This window comes from Balearica regulorum, chromosome 13 (genome assembly GCF_011004875.1).
Source record: "Balearica regulorum gibbericeps isolate bBalReg1 chromosome 13, bBalReg1.pri, whole genome shotgun sequence".
In the NCBI taxonomy this organism is placed as follows: domain Eukaryota; kingdom Metazoa; phylum Chordata; class Aves; order Gruiformes; family Gruidae; genus Balearica; species Balearica regulorum.
In genome coordinates, this window is record NC_046196.1 from 19,192,387 (window position 1) to 19,216,211 (window position 23,825).

General features: G+C 40.7%; 1 long non-coding RNA gene across 1 annotated transcript in view; it reads right to left on the reverse strand.

Annotated features, from left to right (window-relative positions):
* LOC142603665 (uncharacterized) overlaps positions 1-20,849 on the reverse strand; it is a 191,285-nt gene extending 170,436 nt beyond the window's left edge. The window contains exons 1-2 of the long non-coding RNA XR_012837554.1: positions 20,775-20,849; positions 18,775-18,913 (exon numbers count right to left, since the gene is read on the reverse strand). This is a non-coding gene — a long non-coding RNA (uncharacterized LOC142603665). The remainder of the gene's footprint in view (positions 1-18,774; positions 18,914-20,774) is intronic.
* Between the last annotated feature and the right edge of the window lie 2,976 nt (positions 20,850-23,825).

The following is a 23,825-nucleotide window of genomic DNA, read 5'->3' on the forward strand; positions in this document are numbered from 1 at the left end:
CTGCAACATGACATAGAGTTGGTTACAGACCACCACAGCGGAGGCATGTTGCAGACATGCAGCAAGAGACAAGACTAACAGACAAAGCATTTTTTTTTTCTGCTCAAATGGTATGTCCGAGTCACATTTTTGTACTACAGAAATTTTTGCACTACAGAAATTTTTGCAGCATTTAAGTTGTGATTTGAGCAAAACATTTCATTCAGCAAAACAACCATAGCTTTTTTTTTTTTAAGTAACAAACCCCAACAGTGGCATGCAATTATGGATTTAGAACTTGACTTCTTTTCTACTCTTTAGAAGACCAGGATATTAACAACCATACAACTCAAAATAATAATCAATGATAGCAGGAAGAAAAAAAAAAAAGTGAAGTTATGTCCAAATCAGCAAACCAAGTTTGCAGCAGGGAATATGCTTTGCATTCTCTGCTTATTCAATTATTGGCATGACATTGTTAGTTGGGTAAGTCAGAGGTGCCTTGTCCTCATCCCAGAGGAGACAGGAATGTTACTGGACTGAGATCATTCTAACAAGGTGACTCACTCCTCCTTCAGATCAGATCAGTCCAAGTGGCCTCCTTTAGACAGCAAGAATACATTTTTAGTTCTTGGTATAGATTATGCTCTCTCCAAACAAGTTCCCATGCCAAACAAGGTATGGAAATAGTTTTCAGCTTTGCAGTTTTTCACAGGTCATCTTATGACAAAACAGTGGGGGCAAACACACTTTTAGTTCTTCCTTGGTATGAGAAAGTCAGTGAGAAACGTTCATTCTCTCATGTTGGCCTGCAGAATGGCTAGTGCTGGCCATTGGCATTATGGTCATCTGACTTCAGCTCTCAGCAGCTGCAGCTTCCCTCTCACACTGTTACTGCTCAGACCCCTGTCACTTATAAGTCACAGAGGACTCTGAGACAAGCTAGATCAGAGCTTCGAGTAACGGTGATCGTATCCACCAGGATTTATGTTCTTGTAATCGCTGCCTATTAAATGGATACTCTGATGAACCTGCTGAAGTCTAAAGCTCTCAGCCCCACCTCCTCAGTCCCCACCAGATAGGATTTTTCACTCATCTGCCACCTACTGCTTTGCAGTTTTGCCACCATGCCAGAATCAGCAAGTGGTCCCAGCTTTTGGGTGGTGATCCCAGGAGTATAAAACACTCTCCAGCCCAAAATCAAGCTCATTTTCTACCCTCTGCTCCAGCAGATAGACTTCTAAATGAATACTGCTGTGTTTGCTGATCGTTTTATGGTTTGTTTACTTCTTGAGTATGTAATATTGCTGGGGTAATGTTGTTTTTAATTAGTTGGAAGAACTATTGTTTCAGAAGGCTGAATGCATTTGCTAGCAAGGGGTCTTTATAAATACAATGAATGTTATTGGTTATGCCTCCACAGATGGGTACTGACAGCTGCCAGCCAGCTCTGCACTGTGCTCGGAGTTGGACTGGACCCAACACCAGTTCAGAAGCCATATTAGTTACATTAGCACAACGTTGGGCCCAAAAGCCTCTTGGAAAAATCTATTCTGAAAAATAGCAGTGTTTCAGGTCTTCAAAGAAGTCTCACTTGTTATAAGTTATTCAACAAATGTGCCATAAATTTTCATTGTTTCAACTGCACAAAGTGACAGAACCCAGAAAATAACCATGAAATAAAGAACCAAGTAAGTTATCAAAACATTAACTCAACACTATCTACAGATGAAGATACGCTGTGAGTGGAGACAGGAAGGGTGATCACATATACAAAAGATTGTTATATATTCACATATATACATACTAGCTATAAGCACATACACGTTATACACACACATCAGAGCCCTGATTTCTTCAGCAGTCCTTTTCCACACCTCCCTAGGGAAAGGCATTGGAGGGACAACATGAACCAGACAGCTGGGTTCTGTCTGTGTGAGCGGAGGAGAGAGCACGCTTCCAGAGCTTGTCACTGCGTAGGAGAGCCCTTGGTGGATAAGCACCTCCAGCAAGTCAGAGGGGTCAGACAGAGCTGATGGGGGAGCATATGGCCACCCCAAGAGCAACACTGGCTGCTCAAATCCTCTGATAGCATCAGATCACCCCCATTCTCCCAGAAGTAGAGCAAGGAAACATGATGCAATTCCTATTTCCTTCCTCTCAGGTCCATGTTGCAGGTTTGCCTATAAATACTACTTTGACCTAGTTCTTGGAGCAGTTGACCTGAATCTCAGTGCCTGGTGTAGTTTACAATGAGAAGCTAAGCAGCTGGATACTGAAACACATGTGTTTTCTTCAGCTCAGAGTTGTAACCTCTACTTGTTTTGCTCTGGAGTGTTTTATATCTACAGAAGTGTAGATTATTATGAATACATACAGACCAGGATAAACTATCCCATGCATGCGTCTACTCTGTTCTCTCTCAGTCAGGAAATAACCCACTGCTGGAGTCCAGACCTTCCTGGCAGCTTAGAAGCCATGATAATGCAAATTCTGTCTAAAGGCAAACATCTGGTATCCTCATTATACAGAGCTTACACTTTTCTACAAAGAACAAGGAGGCAGAAATATGTCTCCACGTGGGAAAGGAACTATGACTGAGCGCCAGCTTGCTCTTTCCAGGTCCCATTATAGATACTCCATGCCAGGACTAATTCTACAAGAACATGTGTTCACTCAGTGAAGGAGAGCAGAGGGATCACCAGAAGATACTCTTGACTTAGGGGAAAATAAAGAATGTGGGTGGAACCCCATCCTTGGAAACACTAACTATTACACAGAATAAAATACACATCAAGAAGATTGATGTGGTAGGCTCAAGGTCTCCTCCTCCATTTAGTTTTCTGTGCAAGTACAAATTACCTTCTATTTCTGAAAAAATTGGTATTATATGCATCCGGTTCATGGTGTTTACATCACTTTAGCTGTCCAGGAAACATTACATTATTGTGGAAGGTTGCCTGGAACATGGCGGGGGTGGGGTGGGGGGTGTCCCCTTTGTCTCTGCTCAAATGCTCATGTTGTTATTAAATTCTTGGTGTAATATTTCCACGAATCAGAAAGCTAAGCGGAGATAACACGAAGGCGAGTTTCATGAACACATTCTTTAAGAAAAGCAGCATCCTACAAATCCCACAACAAGCGCTTATTGGCACTTCCACTAATGTAAATAAAATCTATTGGGTTCTCGGAAAAACAATCACTTCAAGTCTTGTTATCAGAGGACAGAATCTGGGTCAACAGATGCATTTTGGATATGCACCAATTCTTAAATGATTTAGCATTCTGATCTGTGGATACAAAAAAGCAATTTCCTACATCAGCAGTACCCTTAGCACAATGTGTAATTTCATCCTTCCACCTACACTGTTGTAATCGTTAAATGTTATAAAACATCTCTGATAAAAGAAAAAAGATTCTGATATATGACTATAATGTAAATCAGTGCTTTGGATTATGGTGTGATACTAGTTCAGTTATTTATATGTGCTTCAACTAAAAACATCCAACTGGATTTCAACTATCACAAGATTAATCTCACTAATACTTTATATATACAGATGGTCAGACAAGAAAAATTAGACAAATATGAAAAATTAATATATTCTTCTTGTATAATATAAAATATGATTTGTCTCCTAGAAGATTATAGCTGGAGCTTCCTAGTACCAAGAATAACTAGACTAACGATTATGGGCCCTCTGCTTTGTGGGAAGTTTTTCACTCTGTCCCAGCTCAAAAGTTATTGTAAGACACAGGAGATCTACGAAGCGCACAAACACAATGCAAAACAAAGCATAGGTTTGCTTTTGCCTGGATATAGCTTAGTAACTCATGGAGTTATTTATAGCTGGAATCTTACTCACATTCATCCAACAAGTCCCAAAGATGACAGCAGGACAGTTCCATGAATTACATATTTCAGCACTGGAACCTGCTGTCTGAAAAGACACTCTGTGTCAGTGTACCCTGGTCACAGATTTTAATTAACATTATACACCCAGCAGTGTTTGCAGTGCCAAATAGAGTCTCATCGTTGATCAAAGGCAGAGGACCTGAATTTGGGTTCTACCTGTGCCACCTACTGTCATGGTTTACAAATTAATTTACTTTTTAAAAAACCCACGAAAGAGCTGGACAGAAACAGGTGCCTAAGATGTACACTCTCAAGTTCATCAAATTAAAGACCTTGATTCTCACAACCTGTGGCAAAATACTTGATCTGCTAGAAAGAAGGAGCATGGCCAGAGCAAACATTTCTGGCAGCATGAGGATCAAAGGGGTCTCAGATAGCCAGAAAAAACAAGGGATGCTGACATCAAAATTATTGGCAGCTTTCATTGTTGCTTTTCTTTCCAAATAAAATGGGCAAAGAAAAGGACTAGCTTTCCCATCCAAGCTCAATTCTCCAGTGAGCAGCATTCTGTAGCTGTAATTATAATCCTGTATTTGTGTGCACACTAACTAATTTCCTGGGCAAGTTACATTTCAGCTTGAACATGTTGGCATGTAGAGACCAACCTCAATAACAAAAATAGCTGCTGAGTTCAGCAACCTGCAGCTTTTTATAGTTGACCTTGCAGCTCTGCAAGATAGAGGCTCTGGGCCACTTCATTATTTCAAAGAAGGAAATGTGGCTCTGGGAGCCTCATGGGGACTAACGAGACCCAAAAGATAAGTGGTTTCCTGGCTAAGTTCTTTCTGTTTGTTTTATCTTGGTCTTTCTCATTTCAAAAGTATTCTGGTCCTCTTAATATTCAGCATTCTGACTGTGATTGGTAGAGCTAATCTTGCTTGCGTAGTTTCATTTACTCCATGGACTTTTCCTTAGTTCATGCAGTTGATTATGCAGCTGGTTGCATTTGAACTCTCTTCCATGTTGCACTCTGGCCACAGCAAGCAGCTATCAGTGCAATTAATCATCTTTCAGTTTGACTTCAATCCCCCAAATGACTACAGCAATAAAATTACATATATAGACTAAGAACAACGAATTAAATGCTAAACAGTTGCACGTCAGTCTGACTATGTGCTTGATTGTGTGATTCTGGCTATTAGCATACCCCTCTGGCTGCAAACGTGTAATGGAAAAGGAGTACACGTCCTCTGGTACAGTTCCTTCTCGTTTGCATTTGAGTAGCAAGAAAGTTAAAGAGAACAATTCTAACTTTCTACTAAAAGTGTGACTAGTCGCAGCAGGAGCTGGAGCTATTTGCTGTTGGCTGGTCCACTGCAGATGTGAGTGACTGAAAGCCTACTCCTCTCCTCCACCCTCCCCATCAGCTGAAGCCCTGGAAAAGAATAGATTTCAAACAGGAACAGGACCTGGGGCACCCATATTCCTGCACTCAGTAATTTACTCATTCCCACCCCCTTTTTCTGCATTGTTAAAAAAACTTTAAAGGCAACATTAAAAAAATGCTTTCCAGTCCTGTTGATGGCAAAAGAAACCACATCCTCAGCCACAGAAGTAGAGATATTAGTCACTCCTATAACATTCATGCTAGAGTATGCTCATGTTTACAAAAAATCCTTGCTTAGTCCAACCACACCAGAAACTGAAAAAGGAAAGGAGCAACATCTTCATTGTTTTTTTACAGAGTTGTTATGAACCGTTGCTGATACCAACCCCACACTTGCTGGCAAGAGACTCATTATGGACATACCACATAAAACATGCAGAGAGCTAACTTAATTGGAAAATAATCTATCTCCATGTTCTCTTAGAGGATTACCATTATGAGAGTCCCAGTTAGGAGTAATGTTTATCGAGTGTGCTCTCTGCCTCCAGAAGAGGGGCTTCCCAGCTAGCAGGCATGTGGAAAGGCATATTTCCATTGTCCAAGCTCACAATGTTTCATTTGTGTAACACTGAATCCCAACTTAATTAAACAGCTCCAGAGATCAGGCAAATCTCAATATACACGGGCAAGTGGTCGAACAGCCCCATTTACATGGGTGTCACAGCTCGCCGGGTATCGCTCCAAAAAGCATCTGTCTCAACAGTCTCATCTGATTCTTACAAACAAGCTACACTTTGCATTTTTGAATTTAACAAAGATCACACAGCTGCCAACATACTATCAAAGCCTAAAGACCAAATAAATGTTTGGCTTCCCTCCAGCCGTCCTTGCTGTGGTATTATTACTGACAATAGAGCCAGAGCAGCAAAAGCAATGAGATGGCAAATTCACACGTGCCATGTTTTTATACATTGTCTACATTTGCTGCTACAAGACTGTAAGCAGAACACTGGTGAGCATCTTCTGGTTGCAAAATCTGACCTATTTTAGGGCTTTATGAAAGCTGCACAATGTTATTAGTGTGTAAAAAAACTGCAGACAGGCAAAATGATCTAAGAAAAATAATTCAAAGGTGTTTTGTTTATTTTCCCATGTGGGTAGTAGAAATAGATCAGAACTATTTTCTCAGGGCTGCATTTTGCACTTTTTGAAGAAATAATGTAATATCCATAAAAACCAGAGACTCAACAGTTGATGTTTCCCTTGGCATCTGCTCATTCTACTTTAATACACCCATTCCCTCGTCCTCGCAATAGGAGGGGCACGCATATATCCAAGGGTAGAATTTGTATTTGACCCGCGTAGGAGAGCTCTGCTGCATTTCTCAGCTCAGTTAATATCCCAGCCATCCTCTCATCAAAAGCCAATTGCATCTACAGATAAGAAGCCTTTCCTATAGACAGCAATATAACTTTTGATCTGTATCAGATGATTAGGACAGTGAACAAAGACAACTTCTCCTTTACCACCTCTCCTATTTGGTGAATGTCCACTGTATACGATGACCTGCAGGAAGCAAGTGGTAAGAAAACGGAGCCGGAGACAACTCATGACATTACTTGCATCAGAGCCTAAGCGCAGTCTTGAAAAATGCTTTGTGTGAAAGCCTGAACACTCACAGGACCCCCTGAAACTGGAGGAATGTCAAGCATGTAGCACCTTGCTGCTCTGCCCCGCATTATCATGAACAGCTGTGCTTTGGTCTCCTTCCCTTCATTTAAATTCAACCTATATGTAGAGGGAGGATGAAGACAAGGTGCAGTCACAGCCCGAGAAGACGGCAGCCTGTTGGCATTCCCACTTGCCATCCCCCGCTGCCGAGGCACAAAGCAGCAGTTGCATTTGCAGTTATGAGACTCTGGTGACACACGGCCAGTCATTCGGCCCTGACCCCCCAATCCTGCCTTGCTGCAACCCCCCAGTGCATGACACACCTGACCTGCCACAGATCCCGTCCCCTCAGCCAGGCCTGGCAGCGAGCCCCTTTGGGACAGGGGGGACTCCTATTGTTGGCCACCGCTCTGATGCCCAGCCCTTCCCTCCCCCAGCTCTCCTCACTTTCTAATCCCCCACTGATCTAAACACAGCTCGCCCTGGGCTTGCAAGGTATAAAGATATCCCCTCCAGAACAGAAAGAAAAAGCAGGACCAGTGGTTTTGCTCAGAAGGATACATTACCCCACACCTTAGGGTCATTTCACTGCATTTTGGGAGGAACAGCTCTTGGAAATAAGGGCAAATGGAGAAAAACAGACTTAGGTGTTGCTGGAAACATTTGCTGAAGACATCCCATTGCTCCTGTAGATTTTCAAGCTTGGGCTTCCCCCCGCCCCAAGGCTTCTTTTAATATATTCTTTCTTCAAAGTTTGTGGTATCTATGTAATTTTTCAATCAGGGATTAGAGAGGATTAAGTCCTTGCTAGCCTGTGTCTCCCAGGGAGCACTGGCTTTACGCGCATGCTTTATGCACATTTCCAGTGCAATTGCTCACACCCATCTCAATCGAGATGAATAGTGGCTTATTTTATACCCTACAGAATAAAGTCAGGACCTGCCCAATTGTATATTTAGCTCCTCTATGGTCTGTCCTTCATGTCCTTTACCTTCTGCGTGTTTTTTTACATTAAAAAAAACACTTCAAGAAGTAATTGTCTTTGTAGTGTGCCAGCTGCCTCAGATGCGAGGGTGATATACAAGCAACACTAAACTCCAGCTACATGTTACAATGAGGTCTCCCGGGTCCATCATATACCTATGCCAGAAGGAAATTCCTTATCTTTTCTAGGTTCGTGGATCCAAAAAGTCTGCTTACTCCTGTTTGATTCAGGCCGTTCCCCCTCACATGCACATTTTCAAAGAACAATGCTAATCCAACACCACTTTGTTTTACCTCCTTGTGTTTCCTCTATCAAATTTGTGGAAATTTAACTTGATTCTGTTGTTAAGCAATACAGAAATGAACAGCAAAGAATACTTACATGGACAAATTCAGTTTCACTTCTGTGCCACACTTCCAGATAAACAGGCAAGGCCACTAGATACATTCACAGCCAAAATAACTAACAGTATTAGTGACAAGGCAGTCAAAATACCGAAGTCAAGCCCACCAGAGTTGCCAGAGAGATCCTCTAGTCACTAGTTTACGTGGAAGCCTGTCCTGGTGTTCCTACCTTGCTCCAGTTAGCCATGTCGTCTAGATTAAACGTAATGTATCCTTATCTGCAGACATACCCACATTCTCTGTTTCCCTGAGGATATTTCATATTTCACATCCACTGTAATCATACGCAGCAGGAGATTATTCATTAGGTGTGATTGGTCAAATAAATTCACATTTGTGTATTATTGTCTGTCCTGACTAGGTAAGCGCGTATCAATTCCTGGACAGCTCAAGTTTATTTCACATGGAAACTCATAACAGCAAATTGAACAAACAAAACATTTGCTGAAAATGACCATAAATAATAATAGAATAGCCAACATTAATTCCTTAAAGCAATAAGGTATTCATAAAAAGATTTGCATTCATCTATAGTGACTGGAAGAGACTAACATTCTGAAAAAATAAGAATGTAAGGAGAGTAACAGCACTAGCAGGAATTAATGATTGTGTCTTTCGTCCAAGCTTCTTCATAAATTATCATAAATATTAATTCAAGAACATGATGTTTTTAATAGTACGGGGGGGGGGGGGGGGGGGGGGAATAGTTTAGATCATACGTTAGGGGAAAAAAAGTTGCTCTGGTTATGTTGCCCAGACTTGAATTCCTTTATCATTTGAGATCCTTATTAAGTCACTTGCATGGTATAGATTACAGTTCAATCCTAAAATTCCTCTACATTTATGTTTCTTATGTGTTTTACTTTGATATCCTGCCTGTTTTAATGAAGAACAGGATGTGCAATAGCTTGTTACTTACGGCAGTACTTTGACAAGGAACCTGGATCTTAATAAAAAACAGGAAATAAAATCCTTCATATTAAATCAATTCTTTAAAAAATAAGCATGTGAATGTCATATTTAAGATTAAAGGTATTTCTCTTTCCAGGAAAGGATCATAATAAGGTGGGCATGTGGCTATTTCAGAAACTGCACACATTTGGTAAAGAGCTTATAGAAAACAGTGTCAAATCCCATATTGAACCCAGCTGCTGGTACTTACTTTTTGATGTAAGGCTTACTTCCTGCAGATATACATCAAATTAAATTCTTTACTAAGCTCACAATGGTGTTTTCCCTTTAAGCAGAAAGGCAATACTTACCTGAATGAAATACTATCTCTCTTTAATGGGTTTCTACAGTGAAGCCACATTTTACATTTAAAAAGGTGCAGTGACAGTAGAACCGGAGAGAAACTTGCTGTCTATTAAACCAGTTTATTTTCTCAAAAATAGCTTTAATGAAGCCAATTGGGGTTTGTTACACCGATGATATATCTGGTGTCCTAAGTGCAATTTTGATAGGACTGTTTGTATATTCTCACTTGGCCAATACCCCATAGTTCGTACCACTGATGATTTTAAGAGTGTTCCTCTGAACAGAAGAGTGGAATGTTGTAATGGCAGATGCACCTCAAAAATAAGACTAATGGACAAGAATACTGAGACAAAGGAAACTGACAGATTAATACAGGTTACACAGTTTTCCAGGCTTTGTTTTAAGGGTTTGAAACATTCAGTGCTTTTAATTGCAAGAAAGCATTCCCACTAGATACAAACCAGAAAGATTTAGCTTCTAATTTTGATTCAGTAACATCTGCAAATGTCTGTCTGGAGTGATAATTTGATGTCTCCTATCAAGAAAAGAAATGAGTGAGGAATAATGGAGCAGAGTGAACAAAGAGGTGCAATATGTTCTATATCAAGCTCCCTTACATTCTGTCAGTCTCCTTTGCCTTTTGGATATATTTACCAGCAGATACAGGATTCTTAGTAGATGTCGAAAAGTTCTAAGATTGTGCAAGTGCAAGTTAAACTACAGAGCAGACCTCACCGATCGTTGCGTTAGTCAATAGACACTCTTTTCTGTGGCCCTTAATTTAGATGACAGTCCATTTGAGAGTCCAGAGACTCATCTAAAATGGTCTACTCGTGATGTGAGAAGAAGCACGTAAGCAGTATTAACAAGGGGCAGGAATAAGCTCAACCACTCTAAGCTAATTTTCAAAAATTCCCAGCAAATCCTCAAAGTCTAAGGGTGTGGAAGGCACTGGACAGAGGTCCTTCTAACTCCATTTTACAATTGTGCTTGTCCAAACTTTTTTCCCAGATGTGGTAGTTCAGAAATAAGATGGCTGGTGGGTGCCGTGAGCCCTCAACACTGCTGTGTAACTATTAAAAAAAAAAATAGTGAGAAAGGCAGTGCTTCCACTGACAGTCTCCCACATGCAGAAAGATTTTAAAAGTTTAAAAGGCATATTCATTCTTAAAATAGACTTATCTATAAAAAGCAAAGTAAAAATCTTTTAGTAGATTTATGCCTAGTAGTTTTCTGGGCCTTTCTCTTCCTAACAGCCAGGTCTGGATTGAGCAGTGTTAAGTGGGCTCTTCCTACCTTGAAGCCTGGCTCAGAAACTCTCATGAATACTATTTTTGGGTTCCAAATTCATCTTTTTGCAACCACATTATCTCACTGTGAAAATGCTTACTTCTGACACTAAGTCTTCATATCTTAACATTATATCAACACATATTAAAGCTACATACAAAGGAACATTCACTCACAAGTGATGTTGCCATTCCGTTAATCCTGTCCTTTGGCTAAGAGCTAAATTGTCGAGTTCCTCCTGAAAATTGTGGGTCCAGTTCCAATACGAGGTCAGCTGACAGGAGCATTCGACATTTGATGGTTCCCATTGGAACCTGCCTGCTTCCATGTCTAAAGCCAGCTCTCTGCTCTTAGCCCAGCATCTTTCAAATCAGCACTACTTTCACAGGTAACCTTTCCAAAGTATTCAGGCCAAGCTTTAAATGAAGATATCAGTAATAGTTGCTCACCAGTTGTTCGTTTTTTATCTAGCATTGACAAAAAGTCTGTAAGATAAGACCAAAGCCCAAATGAGCATTCTGCAAAGCTCTCATTACTAATATCACTGAAAAGCCAAAGCAAAACAAAACACCATAATGATAACTCCCAGCTCTGATTTGCATTAAAGAAGCTTTGCCAGACAAACTGGCTAGGCAAGACTGAAAGCATCACATAACTAAGATATATTACTGAGAATTTCACCCAAGGTGTCTTTCACAGTATTTGAATTCCAGAGTTCAACTTGAACTCCCTACATCTCAACAAACTAACCCAATCCTGCCAATCAAGGATGGACTCAAAACTACTCTCATTTGGAGATTGCTGCAGCTACGCTGACAACTGTCACTGGAGTGAAACTCATGGGAGCATGAAGGCTAGCCAGGTCTGTCCTCTTTATGGGTTAGTTAACTTTACCATTTCTAGAACTATCTTTCCAGCAGTGGAAAGCTTCTAGCTGCAGTGGAGACAAATGCCAGCTGGGCATAAGTCTGCATATGGAGCCAGGCAGATTTATAAGGGCCTGGGGGCTTTTTGTGGATGAGCGGCTCTTAGAATAACCCAGCATCTCTCCCTCCCTCCCCTGCACAAATTGCTTTGCTCAGACTGTTGTTTGCAGTTGTGTTTCTATACAATACGCAGCCGGGGAGGGGGCTGAAATCTGGCAAAACTGAACATTGGCTTCATTGCACAATTTTCTTGGGTTAGTTTGATTGATAGAGCAGACTTCTCCCGGCCCTACGGGTGTTTGGCTGCTTTTCCTAGAGGATTTCTGATAAGACTTCTCCAGTCACTACTTATCTGCTACAGCCAGCCATTTTCCATCCTCACAGCTACTTTCTCTTGTATATTTACTTTCAGCAGACTGACTGTCATGGCTCCCACAATGACAAAAGTGCCTGAATTTTATTTTTTTTTTTTTACATCTCTCTGTATGTACATATGAACTAATGCTAAAACAGCAGCCAATGCTCAAGGTGGTACACATACATCTGCTTCTCCATCTTCAGCCTAACTTGCAGTGCTTTCTTCCAAGCAAGACCCACTTGCTTGAGCTAATCTCATTTCATGTCTTCCGGATAGGCTGCTTGCCACGCACATGCCTGGGCAAAGGCAAAACTTAAGGCTTCTTGTTGCTCACAGGGGTGTAGGCAAAACCTAAGCCAGAGCCCCACAGGGCAGTATTAGGCAGAAGCATGATTAATGCAATGGTGCCAAGAAAAGAAAGCCCTGGGGAGGATCTGTGGTGAAATTCACCCAAAAATAAGAAAAGAAGAAAAGCATCATTTAGAAAAGGATGGGGCAAAATTGAGCACAAATAAAAGTGGGAGTCCCTGCTAAATCACTGACACACTTCAAAATAGCGAAGGAGATTTAAAAATTTTTTAAAGCTTGACTTGATCAAAGTGCTATCAACCAGCTCTGGCAAACCTTACCCCTGCTGCATTATCACTCTAATTTCAACTGTGCACTTGCAGCTTTTGTGCCTATGAATATTTTCTGAGCAAGAAAGGCTTTAAACACATCATGAAAGTCTTAGCACAAGAGGACATTCATACCAGTAGATCACACAGAAACCCAGTGGCAAACACTCCTTCCAGCACAAGTCAGCACAGCACCAGCATCTTACTGGGATCAAGTGCCCGCACAAGGGCAAGGCAGTTACAGGCTACTCAGATTGTTTCTCCACCACTGCAGTGCAGCGTGGTAGCATGAAAAACTACGTAACCTGATCAGAAATCCCTCGTAGTCTGCCCTCTGGTATGAATAATTCAATTATTTCAGCTGATTTCAGACACAAGGCAAAAGCAAGGAGAGCATTTTATCCAGAGATCTGGTTTTCACGAGGCAGAAGATAAATGAAGTATTGTCTCCCACCAACACTACCCAGTACAGCACTACGAGCTCCCCGTTGCAGGGTGCAGAGCCATGAGCTCTGTGGCTCCCGGCCCCATCCCCAGCGGAGCTGCATCCACCCACACACCAGGATTTGCTTGTGGGGCACCACATGTGAAGCTGTTAAACGCTGGAGTAGAACCGTGTGTGAAACTCTGCTTGTGCATCACAGGGGTTCACAGAAATGTTTCTCTTTGGTTCCAATGCATTCAATATGGGCTTGACATCCTGACATTTCATGCCAAAATGAATCTAGACATCCAGAGGCGAGCCTTTGACAGAAGAGCTCAGCCCAGAGTCACGCAAAGCTGGGACAGTCATGTAACTCGCAGATGTGAAACATAATGTTTTCTTTTATACAGCAAATATGCAGAACAGGTATTATTGCATTATTGCTCTGTGCATGGTGCTCAGGCAACTTTGAAAATCATTTGACAAGCTTCAGAAGACTTTGAACCACAAGAAAAATGAAGAGTCAAACACACACCTTTGACCAAACACAGTCACCAATGCTACCATTGAACTACTCAACCATCACTAGTGAAGCTGAAAAGAAGATGCGGCCCTTTAGGAACATTGCAACATTACAAATGGTTGCCTGCCCTTTATGAATTTGAAACAGAAAAACCACTGCTATCAAGGCAGATCTTCATGAAATAGTGAACAACAAAAGAAGATGTAGGTCAGATGAACTGAACATTACTTCTTGAAATGTTTCATTTCAATACTTTATTTATTTATTTGAATTTCTAAACCACATGAGTTTTCTGACATCAACTGTTCTGAAGCAAAGTTAAACTCATGCAAAACTTTACCATACCTCCTTTAAAAAAAAATAAATCATTAAGCAGTGCTTTAAAGACTTTTATTTTGGGTCATGTTATCTTTTTGGGGAAAATATTCCATGAAATTATTTCCAGCCAATGCTAATTTATATTTTTCTCCACAATAACACAACTACTCCCTTATCAGTCCTAGAAACCTGCTGCTACGTGGGAAAGGACAGATGACAAAAACAATTTTAATCTCTTTTCCTAGAAAGTATCTCTTCACTTAGCTGACCAGAAAATTCGATGGATCAGTAAAAGAAAAAAGTACTCCTACCTGTATTAATGCTTTAAGACACACCTCTTAATGTGCTTGGCAAATGCAACAAAAGCACCTTCCAAGCCATGAATAATTTTTCTTCTTCCCCCACCTCCCCAAGAAACTAGCAGGGGAATAACACTGGTTTAAGGCCCAAGAGACCTCCCATTCCCAGGATGCTCGACTAGAAAAAAAGAAGCTTGCTAAGCCAGACTGCTCCATACCATGACTGATACGTAGTCTCAAAATAAAGACCTTAGAACCTACTTTTTCCTCTTTCTGCAAGAGGCCAGGTACGGTACATGTAACTGTTTCTGATTAAAAGAGCTTTTTAGCCAAGGTAGGAACATGAAATGATCCCCATAGCCTGGGCATTAACACCATCAGTTTGTGACTGCACAACTTGACAAAGACAAAATTAATGTTAATTTGAGGAAATGGTCCATTTTATCTGAAGAAACTTTTGAAATATTAAAAAATTAAAAATAAATAAAATATCACTCTTCAAAGGAAAGTGCTGAAAAGAATAGTGCAGTGTGTGTGAAAGAAGGACAGCATAATTAGCACACTGACTTAAATCTGGCCTGTGGTTTTCTTAAAGAGGAGTAAATCCCTTTATACGATACAGTTTCCACCATAACCATAGAATTGTTACCCAGACTGGCCCTTAGATATTCTACACTGTGGTAACAGAAATACTTGGCATTACTTGCTATCACAGTAACAAGCAGAGTACTTGGGCTTCTTGCAAACTGAATTCAAGACAGTAACTTACTCAGACAATCCTAAACCAATTACTTCTGCTGTTTAATTAAAAGGTAAATTGAATTTTCAATGCTGCCTTTTCCAGAAAAGAAGAAAAAGATACAGACATTGCAGATAAGAAAATGCAGCTGAATTATAAAATTAGAGTAACTGCTTCCTTTGTAAAGCATTTGAAGATCCCTAGATGAAAAGCACTTGCTATTTTATAACAAGTCATAGAAAGAAACAATGGTTACAGACCCTCATTAAACTTACACGAAGGCTAACCTTTGTAAAAAAACAAGACAAATAAAAAAACCCAAACAAACAAAAAACCAGGCCACGAATGTTTTCCTAGCCTGTTGTTGACCCATAAACTCCATTTTCACAGCTAATTTATGTGAAAGTTACTAACTGCCCTATTTTCACTAGGATTTTGCTCTGTATGTTTTGGCAGGTGAGCTAACACAAGTAACATCTTTTTCTTACCAATAACACAGGAGATTACATTAACTTCATTCTTATCTGTCTACACTTCAACAACAGTTCTACTCCTAGATGTCCGATTTATCATGTTGCATCAGGAAGCCCAGCTATCATCATAGCTAGGCAGGTATAATTAAAATGTTTTCCTACTGCTATATCTCATGCAGAATCCCATTCAAAGGGAGACTCTACGGAGCACACTGCAGGACTGTGCCACTTAATGCCTCGGAATGCATCCTTCCCACATTCAGTATCTTATGGAAAACACAACATTTGAATTTCTACTTGTCTATCTGAATTTCTCCAGGTAGTCGGCAAACAAGAGGAAGTATGCTGGATGCATACACCGGAGTAAGGGAGATGGCTGGGTGCAAGAGCACATCTGGTACCCAGCGCGAGTATTTGGAGGCACTTGGCCGCTAGATGGGGCGATGAAATAAAAGTAAGGGCTTGAAACGCCGCTGCTTGATGTTTGGCACCCTGGAAAATCTGTTCAAGTATTCTTAGTCCTCGTTGTAGCTGATAAAAATAACAAATATTGTACAATCATGCATTTACATGGTCTTATTACTGAGTTATTTTAAAAATTCTGTCATTAAAGTAAATTCTAATATTCCTGCAACGTGAGCATTACAAAGGATTCTTTAGCTTGTTTGAGGACCCCACATAGTAAATACTTCAGGCCTAAGCTTTCAGTATTAAAAGGCAGAGCTCTCAACAGAAAACATATAAGTAGTTCTTAAAGTAGGCACTGCATTACCACGACCAGCAGCACGTCGGGGAAGAGCTTCCCTAGCTGGAGCCTGGCAGGCATGCTGCCTCTTACGTGTGACAGTTCAGATGTGACGCACGTGTCAGACATCTCCGTAACTGTTAGTGGCACAGAATTCACATGGGTCAGAGCTGCTGCATCTGCCTCCCTTGGCATAGGCAAACTGAAAAGCATCACCGCTCACAATAACTTATGTGGGTGTGTATTTGCTTTGTAAAGTATCCCAGTAAGCATTTTCTTGTACTCAACAGCTATTACGGGAGGAAAATAGGCCCTTCGGCATTCCTTTAACGAAACTTGAGAACGCATCTTACTTTACTGCTCTCTGATACTGCTAAATATGCTTTCCCTACGTATGCATGCATCAGCTGGAAGTACAGAACTCATATGAGTGACCACCTTAAAGCTGCACCCCTGAGAACAAGTTATTTGAAAGGCAGTAGAAGTCAGACAGGGATAAACCTGGAGCTCAGTTCTGGCACCATCATCCACAGTGAACAACATGTCTCTCCCCTCTCCAGTCCATTCAATTCACTGGTGTCGTTTCTCAGGCAAAGTATGCTCATTGAACAGGACTGAAACCATACTTCTCTGCAATCTACGCAGGTAACGAAGTGCGCTCTGACACACCTCAGCGCTGGCTTTCCAGCTGCAGCACTGGGGAGAAGGTGCTCTGGCTTTAGGCTCACCAGCAGCACCGTGCAGCTTTGCAGGAACTTGGGAGCCACTCCATGCAAAGCGTAGTGCCGCACCACTTTATCTTCCCCAGTCTAACATCAAATTTCTTATGCAAATCAAAGGAGGACCTTTCTAAACTGTAGCAGCTGAGGAAGTTGGCAGCTATAGCTTTTACTTGCAAACATCATCCTCAATAACAGTCAGAACATGGCCACGGGAAACCTTTGCACCTCCAGCTGCTTAAAGTTTCCCTTCCGATTGGATCTAGTTGCACAAATTTCTTTAGGTGCTTCTTTTCAGGTTATTTCCTTATATCTGCAAGCTTCACCAGAAGAATACCTGGCAAGTATTAGCCCATCCTGACATGCAAACCTTACTCCCTCTCTCTGTGCTGCCAGAGCAGTGATTAATACACCAGGGCAATAATGATCTTAGTCATTCTCAAAAGGTGACCTAGCTTTAATGCTTGCATTCCTTCTCTCTGGTTTGATTTCAGATGCCTCATCCAAAATCTCATTTGCCACTAGAGGGCACTTCAAACCAAGCTGTCATTTTACATTAGCACAATTTATAGACGTGGAGGGTTATACCAGGCCTAGAAAAAGTTCCTCTGGCTCCTAACAAACACGTACAGCGTATCTAATATAACTTTTCTAATGTTAGGCAAACATGAGTGTTAAAGAAAAGTCTCGTACATTTGGAGAGCCAAGCGGAGTCCAGATCTTGTCTTGCAAGTCTAAACCAAGGCTGTAGGTAGTCTAAGCCAGCTCGTTTTGTTTAACATAATTTGCACAAAGCCAAGAACCAAACCTTTTTAGTCACTATTGCTTAACAGATTCAGTCTTACTACAATAAGCAGTGCTTTGTTTATTTGCTTTTAACTTGTGAGTCAGAGAGATTAGAAAGCATGAATCAGGACTGAAAACAGCTTGGAAATAATTCTTACTGAAAGGAAAGCCTAGAACTAATCAAACACTACATGGAGCAGGACTAATCTGCTCATGTTTAGATAACTGATGCCCTGATTTGCCACAAGCTATTCTCCGAGAGCTGCCTTAATACTTAACAACTGTAGGTGAATCAGTTTTGTCCCACACATTTGGTGTCAGATTTGCCAAGTTCTTTAAGAGCTTGGCGTACAAGTGCATCAAAGTCCTGCCCAAGGTGTGTGTCAGTCAAAAACTAAGACTTGAGAAAAGCAAAGATAACTTTCAAGCTCTAGATGACACTCGATTTCTTGTCACTACGTAAACAAGCAATTTATTAGTAAGACAGCAGGGTGGATAGACGACCTGCCAGAAGCGGGAGTGACCAGCTCCCCGCCATGGTTTAGCCACATGAACAGTAGTTACCCGGTAGGCTGGAAATGTTAAGTAGGCTTGCTCTTACTTCTTAACAGGGAGGAGAAAAAAAAGAAAAAAAACCCTCTGTTTTTCTCCTGAAACTGATTTTCTAAGAAGCAGAAAATACCTTTAGAAGCTCAAGCACACACTTTAGTAGAAAGGAGAAACGTAAAATACACTGAAGCAAGATGCTGGTCTGAACACAGCTGTAAAGGTGGCAGCTGGTATTGTTGTTATCTGACTGGCTTTCTCTATTTTGTAGGGGACCCACCACATTATCTAATGTCTATACATAGAACTGGAAAGTGTTCAGTCATTGCTGATTTTCAATATTGGAAACTTTGACACAATATCTTTATAGAAAAAGGAAACCACTGAAATTGCAGTGACAATTTTTCTCAAATTACTTATGAAGCCCTTGGACCAATCTAAAGTGAGTTATTTTCAGAGTGAGGTACCTTACCTTAGTAGAACATACTTGTTTCTCAACAGCGTATCACTGAAGTGCCAGTGCTGACTGAAATGTCCATACACGACAAAACTCGTACGAGACTTAAGAATATGTTCTGTGTTACCATGCTTGATCCAAAGAGTCCTGTCCCCTAGCAGGGAAAACAACAAGCTGTTAGATTTTAAAAATATGCAAAACACGTATGGTAGTTTTATCTATAGAAACACTTTAAACATTCTGTAAGTGTGCTTTAAATGTTTACCAAATCAAGTTGATTTCATTTTAAAGGCTCAATCAACATCAAACACTTAAAATTCCTACCATTCCAGATTATTAAAATGCAAATAATTTCTTAAAATCCAGTTTGTGTTTTGCCATATGCTTTGTAGATGTACTGTGCAGCCCCAATGAATTCCAAAATTAGGCTGGTCATTTTTACTTCCTGGCCTCCCATGCCAGCAAAACTGGACTAAGCAAGTAAATAATCAACCCTGCAGAAGAATGGTTAATTGAAAATAAAAATCAATTCAAACTTTTCATGGTTTAGTTTATTTGGCTCGTCATTTGGAGGAAATCTGCTCATTCAGTTGCTAACACATATCCTGATTGTCACTATGGTGATACTTGTTTTCTAAGACAACCTAGGTTCTACAACCACGTGACTACACAAGGCTCTGATTTAGTTGTTCTCAAGACAATTAAAATACCAGCGTTTGTGAAAACTTGCTAACATGAATTGTGAACGATTAAAACCTGGGAACAAGTTACAAGATAAAAATGTCCACTGCTTTCAAAAATCCCATTATCTTTAGAGGGCTAAGTCTCAATTTGAGAATGCCCTGGGCTGGCAATATTGACTCCTCCACAATGTTTTCAGCTACTGAGCAATTAGTCCTAGATCCACCTACTGTGGATAATTGGGATATGCCCACACTTTGCAACAGAGTCATTTCCTTAAGGATATCTAAATGACTATGCAGTATCAAACTTACAGGATCTATGCTTCTTAGAACCACTTGGTTACATTCAGGACTAGATTTATATTCAGATTAGCTTCTACAAAACCTGCTGCCACCTACACACCTTTCATCAAACTCAACAGTAATTTTATTCTATGCTTTCTGACAGTGCCCCTTTAAGTGTTGCCTGATCACAAGCAGGAAACAGTGAGCAATCCCGGGCAAGAAGACAGCAGTCTGCTTCTCTGGTAAGGCTTCATTAGAATAGGTAGCTGCATTTCGTGGCATAAAATCTAATTCCAATTCCAAATGAAGACTTTTGAACACAAAGCAAAAAAAAAAAAATCAAAACATAGGGCTCGGAGGAAGATGCGAAATACTTTCAGTCTAATATCAAAGAAATAAAATTTAATTTTGCATGAGAGTTTGCCAGTTTGCAACTTGAAGGCTGTTGAAAAGTGACAACAAAAAATAAAACACCCAGTTTAAATTTCAACTTTTTTGAAAAGGTTCTCATGGAAAAAAAACATTAACCTTCTTCCCTAAAGTTTCAACTGCAACTTGGCTTCAGAACCTATATAACCTTTCTATCACCTTCTCTTTTTGTTTCCCACTTGTGCAGAGCAGAGTGCCAAGAACAGCCCTGGGGATGCGGGGACCTGCCAGCCAGGTCCCACCGCTGTCTGCCTGTGGAGTGCCGCACTGCAGCCTCTTCCCCTGGCAGGGGTGCAGGTGGGGAAGACTGGAAGGAAGCAGCTCTTTCAGAAGGAGCATGAGAAGTTCCTGCAGAAATCACCTCTAGAAGGAAAACATGAGAGGCCATAACCTCAAGGGCACATTGGAAGGTTTTCAGAAGTAACAAAAGACCCTGGAGCAGAGGCAGCTCTGGCTGAGTGACCAGTCCTGCGGCCCTGAAGCACTATACGTAGGGTTGCATGCATGGAGCAGTGAAGCTCCCTTCAACTGAGAAAACACCCAGAAACAAAAATTTATACCCCCTCCCCCTGAGTAATTTTGGAAAAATATCTTAATAAGCCTGCAACATAGAATCACCCATAAATTGCTGTTTCCTTGCATTTTTTGCGCAGCCCTTCTCACAAGGGCGAGATCCTATGATGCTTGATGGCAACCTGGTCCATTTCTTATTCACATGGTTGGAATTCTGAGATTGAGTGTTGTTCATTATAAAGGTCATCATAACATAAACCAGTTTTATATTCCCACTATAGGTGCTGGTGTTGTGAGTGGAGGCAAGTGCTCTCACGTCAGTGATGACCTTCAGGACTGGAAGTGAGCTAAGAGCAGCTGGAGTGGCTGCCTGCCAGAACTAATATGTACACAAAGGGTGTTGCTTCAGCTTCATCACGTGTAACTTTTACCAAAGATACTAAAACAACAGCACTGTGCAGTCCTTCAGAGATTGGGCTAGCCTTGCAGAACTCTTTACAACAGTAAAAGATGCTTAGGGCCAACAAAAACATTGTTGCACACATTTAAAGCTTCAGAACACTTTGGTTTCTTGGCCAAAGGCAACGAGCCAATTGTTAAGCATCGAGGAAATTGAACTTCAAGACAAGACTCAAGCCAAGTTGTGCTCAGGTCTGTCCAACTCTGAAATCAGAGTAGCAAATAAGATTTGGGCCTAAACACTTCCATTGTCTTTATGAACACGACATTTAATTACGGTTTCTGGGGAGCACCGGCTCCCCCCTCTTACTCTCTGTACTTCTACAATGGCATATCCACGTATTCCCAGTTCTATCCTATGACCCAAACCAGCGTGATGATAGCAATCCACTGCATGTTTTCTAATCCTAGATAGGATGATTGCAAAATTATATGATACAGAAGAAAAGTATGTGCTTCTGAAGAGCTAGGAGATTGTATATAGATACTTATTTAAAATAAGTATTAGCCACTCTCCGAGCTGCAGCTTTGCTCCTGAGATCGAGAAGCAAACAATACATTTGGGAAGTCTGATGCAACTCACTTAACTGATTTTTGCTTTGGGCTGTACCTAAAGGCACAGGCTTCCCTAAATAAACAGTTGGTGAGTCTCATTCCCAGGAGATCTGCAGCACTGGATATATATTTCCATATAACAGTAGATAGTTTTGGTGAAGCCTTATAAAGGAATTCTGAAATCAATCTCAATAAACCCCTAAGGTTATTACCATCTCACACATATTCTCTTCCTGCCAAGAACTGGTTCCAGCACACCCAAGTTCCTCCCTGTTTTTCCTAAATTAAGGAGAATATTGTATCAGATGCCACGTAAACAATTAATCAGGCAGACTTTGTTAGATGTGCAAAGATGCCCAGATGTCACTAACCTGCTGGTCACTGAGCTACCTCAGCATATAACAAGCATTCCTGCAATTCGTCTGTAAGTATAACACCTTGCACTTTCTACTATTAAAGTCACATCCATTTCTAATAGGTCAGTTCTTGTGGTTATCCAAGAAGTGGGCAATTTTCCTGTCTCACACACAGTAGGAGACTCATTGCAGCTTCATCTGAACCATATACTACATTCAACTCTCAATTTTTGCATTTATGTTAGTACTTATTGCTTTAGTACTTAATTGGGCAGATACTGGAGGAGCCCTAGCCACGTTTCTATCACACACACTGGTAGCCGTGATCTTCCTGTAAAAACTTTAGATGACTCCTTGATCAATATTCAATTAAATTTACTATCAAAGGAAGCAGTTTATTAACCATTTCCTATGATCCCAACAAAAACAGAACAGAGACGAAAAGTCTAAAATTTTGATCCAAATTTGAACCACACCTTATTTGCAGTTCAAAATTGTCTAGCCAACTACTTCTTTAATTTCTGTTCCTGGTTGTGGCTAACTCTGTAAGAAAGAGTATCAGGATTTTCTTCAGAAAATTACCAGATTACTCTGGAAGATCAAAGATATCAGTGCATTTCAGAGAAGAATCCCAAATGCTTGTTATCACACCTCTAAATCTGATATTCACCTGTCATTCCAGAAAACAAAATATCCCCAGAGATGAATACTTTGCAAAAGATGAATCCTTGAAACAAAACAAAAAATCCCAACCACACCGCAACTGGCTTTGCAGATGCATTTGTGATCTCATTACAGTTATTTAAGCTGAACATGCAAATTACTAAGTCCTTAACTTTCGGAAGGAAATCAAGGAAGAATAAAAATCGATTTAATGATATAAATACTGGAAGTAATAAAGGCTTCATGTGACGTTTGACCTCCTGATAAACTGTGCTGCTAAATGATTCCTAGTTTCAGAGCAGTGATAGCATGGTTTGGCAAGTAAGAGATTGCTTCTATACCATACCCATAGGTAAAACAATTTATTCGCTGCAGACTAAAGTCAGATTTTTGGGAGAGGAGTTAGTAGACCAAAAGGGGTCAGTCCCATAGACATTCTTCTGAGTTTGCATCCATCCAAAGGACACAATGATTCCTCTGATATGACCCAACTATGCAGAATGAGAAAGCCAGTCAATTGTATTCCTTGAAAATCTAACTTAATAAAATCCCTACAGTTACTAGTTTCTTTTACAACACTCCTATCTTATAGTGGTGGAATATAGAAAGATGTTTTAGAGTGTCTTGCAAGATTGGTTCCATCCTCTGCTTCTTGACAACATCAGAGCAAAAAAAATTAGCATTTTCTTAACGGGGGTGGGAGGGTGTGTGTGTGGAAATCAAAATACTAAAAAAAAAAAATAAATAAAAATAGAAAGACAAAAAAAAGCACTGTCAGATGCAAGTCAGTAAGCAACAGGACAGGAGAGTCTGGGAGTTCAGCAGTACTAGGCCAGAAGTAGTAGGGCATGGGACCAGTACTCTAGGGTTTCTTTTCTCCTTCAGATTTATGGAATCAGTAGTTTGTATTCCCCAGGAGGCCTGAAGTACTCCTTTCAAGTGTAAAAATAGCACTTCCAAAAGGGAAGCGTTTGTTCAGGAACAAACCAGTCCTACAAATCAGTGGAGCACAGCGTGTGAACTCTGAAACAAACTGGACCCCAAACTAGTTCTCCCGTGCCCACAAATCCTTTTATAATCCTGCTGTGGAACACAACTACTATACACATGCATATGGCAACCT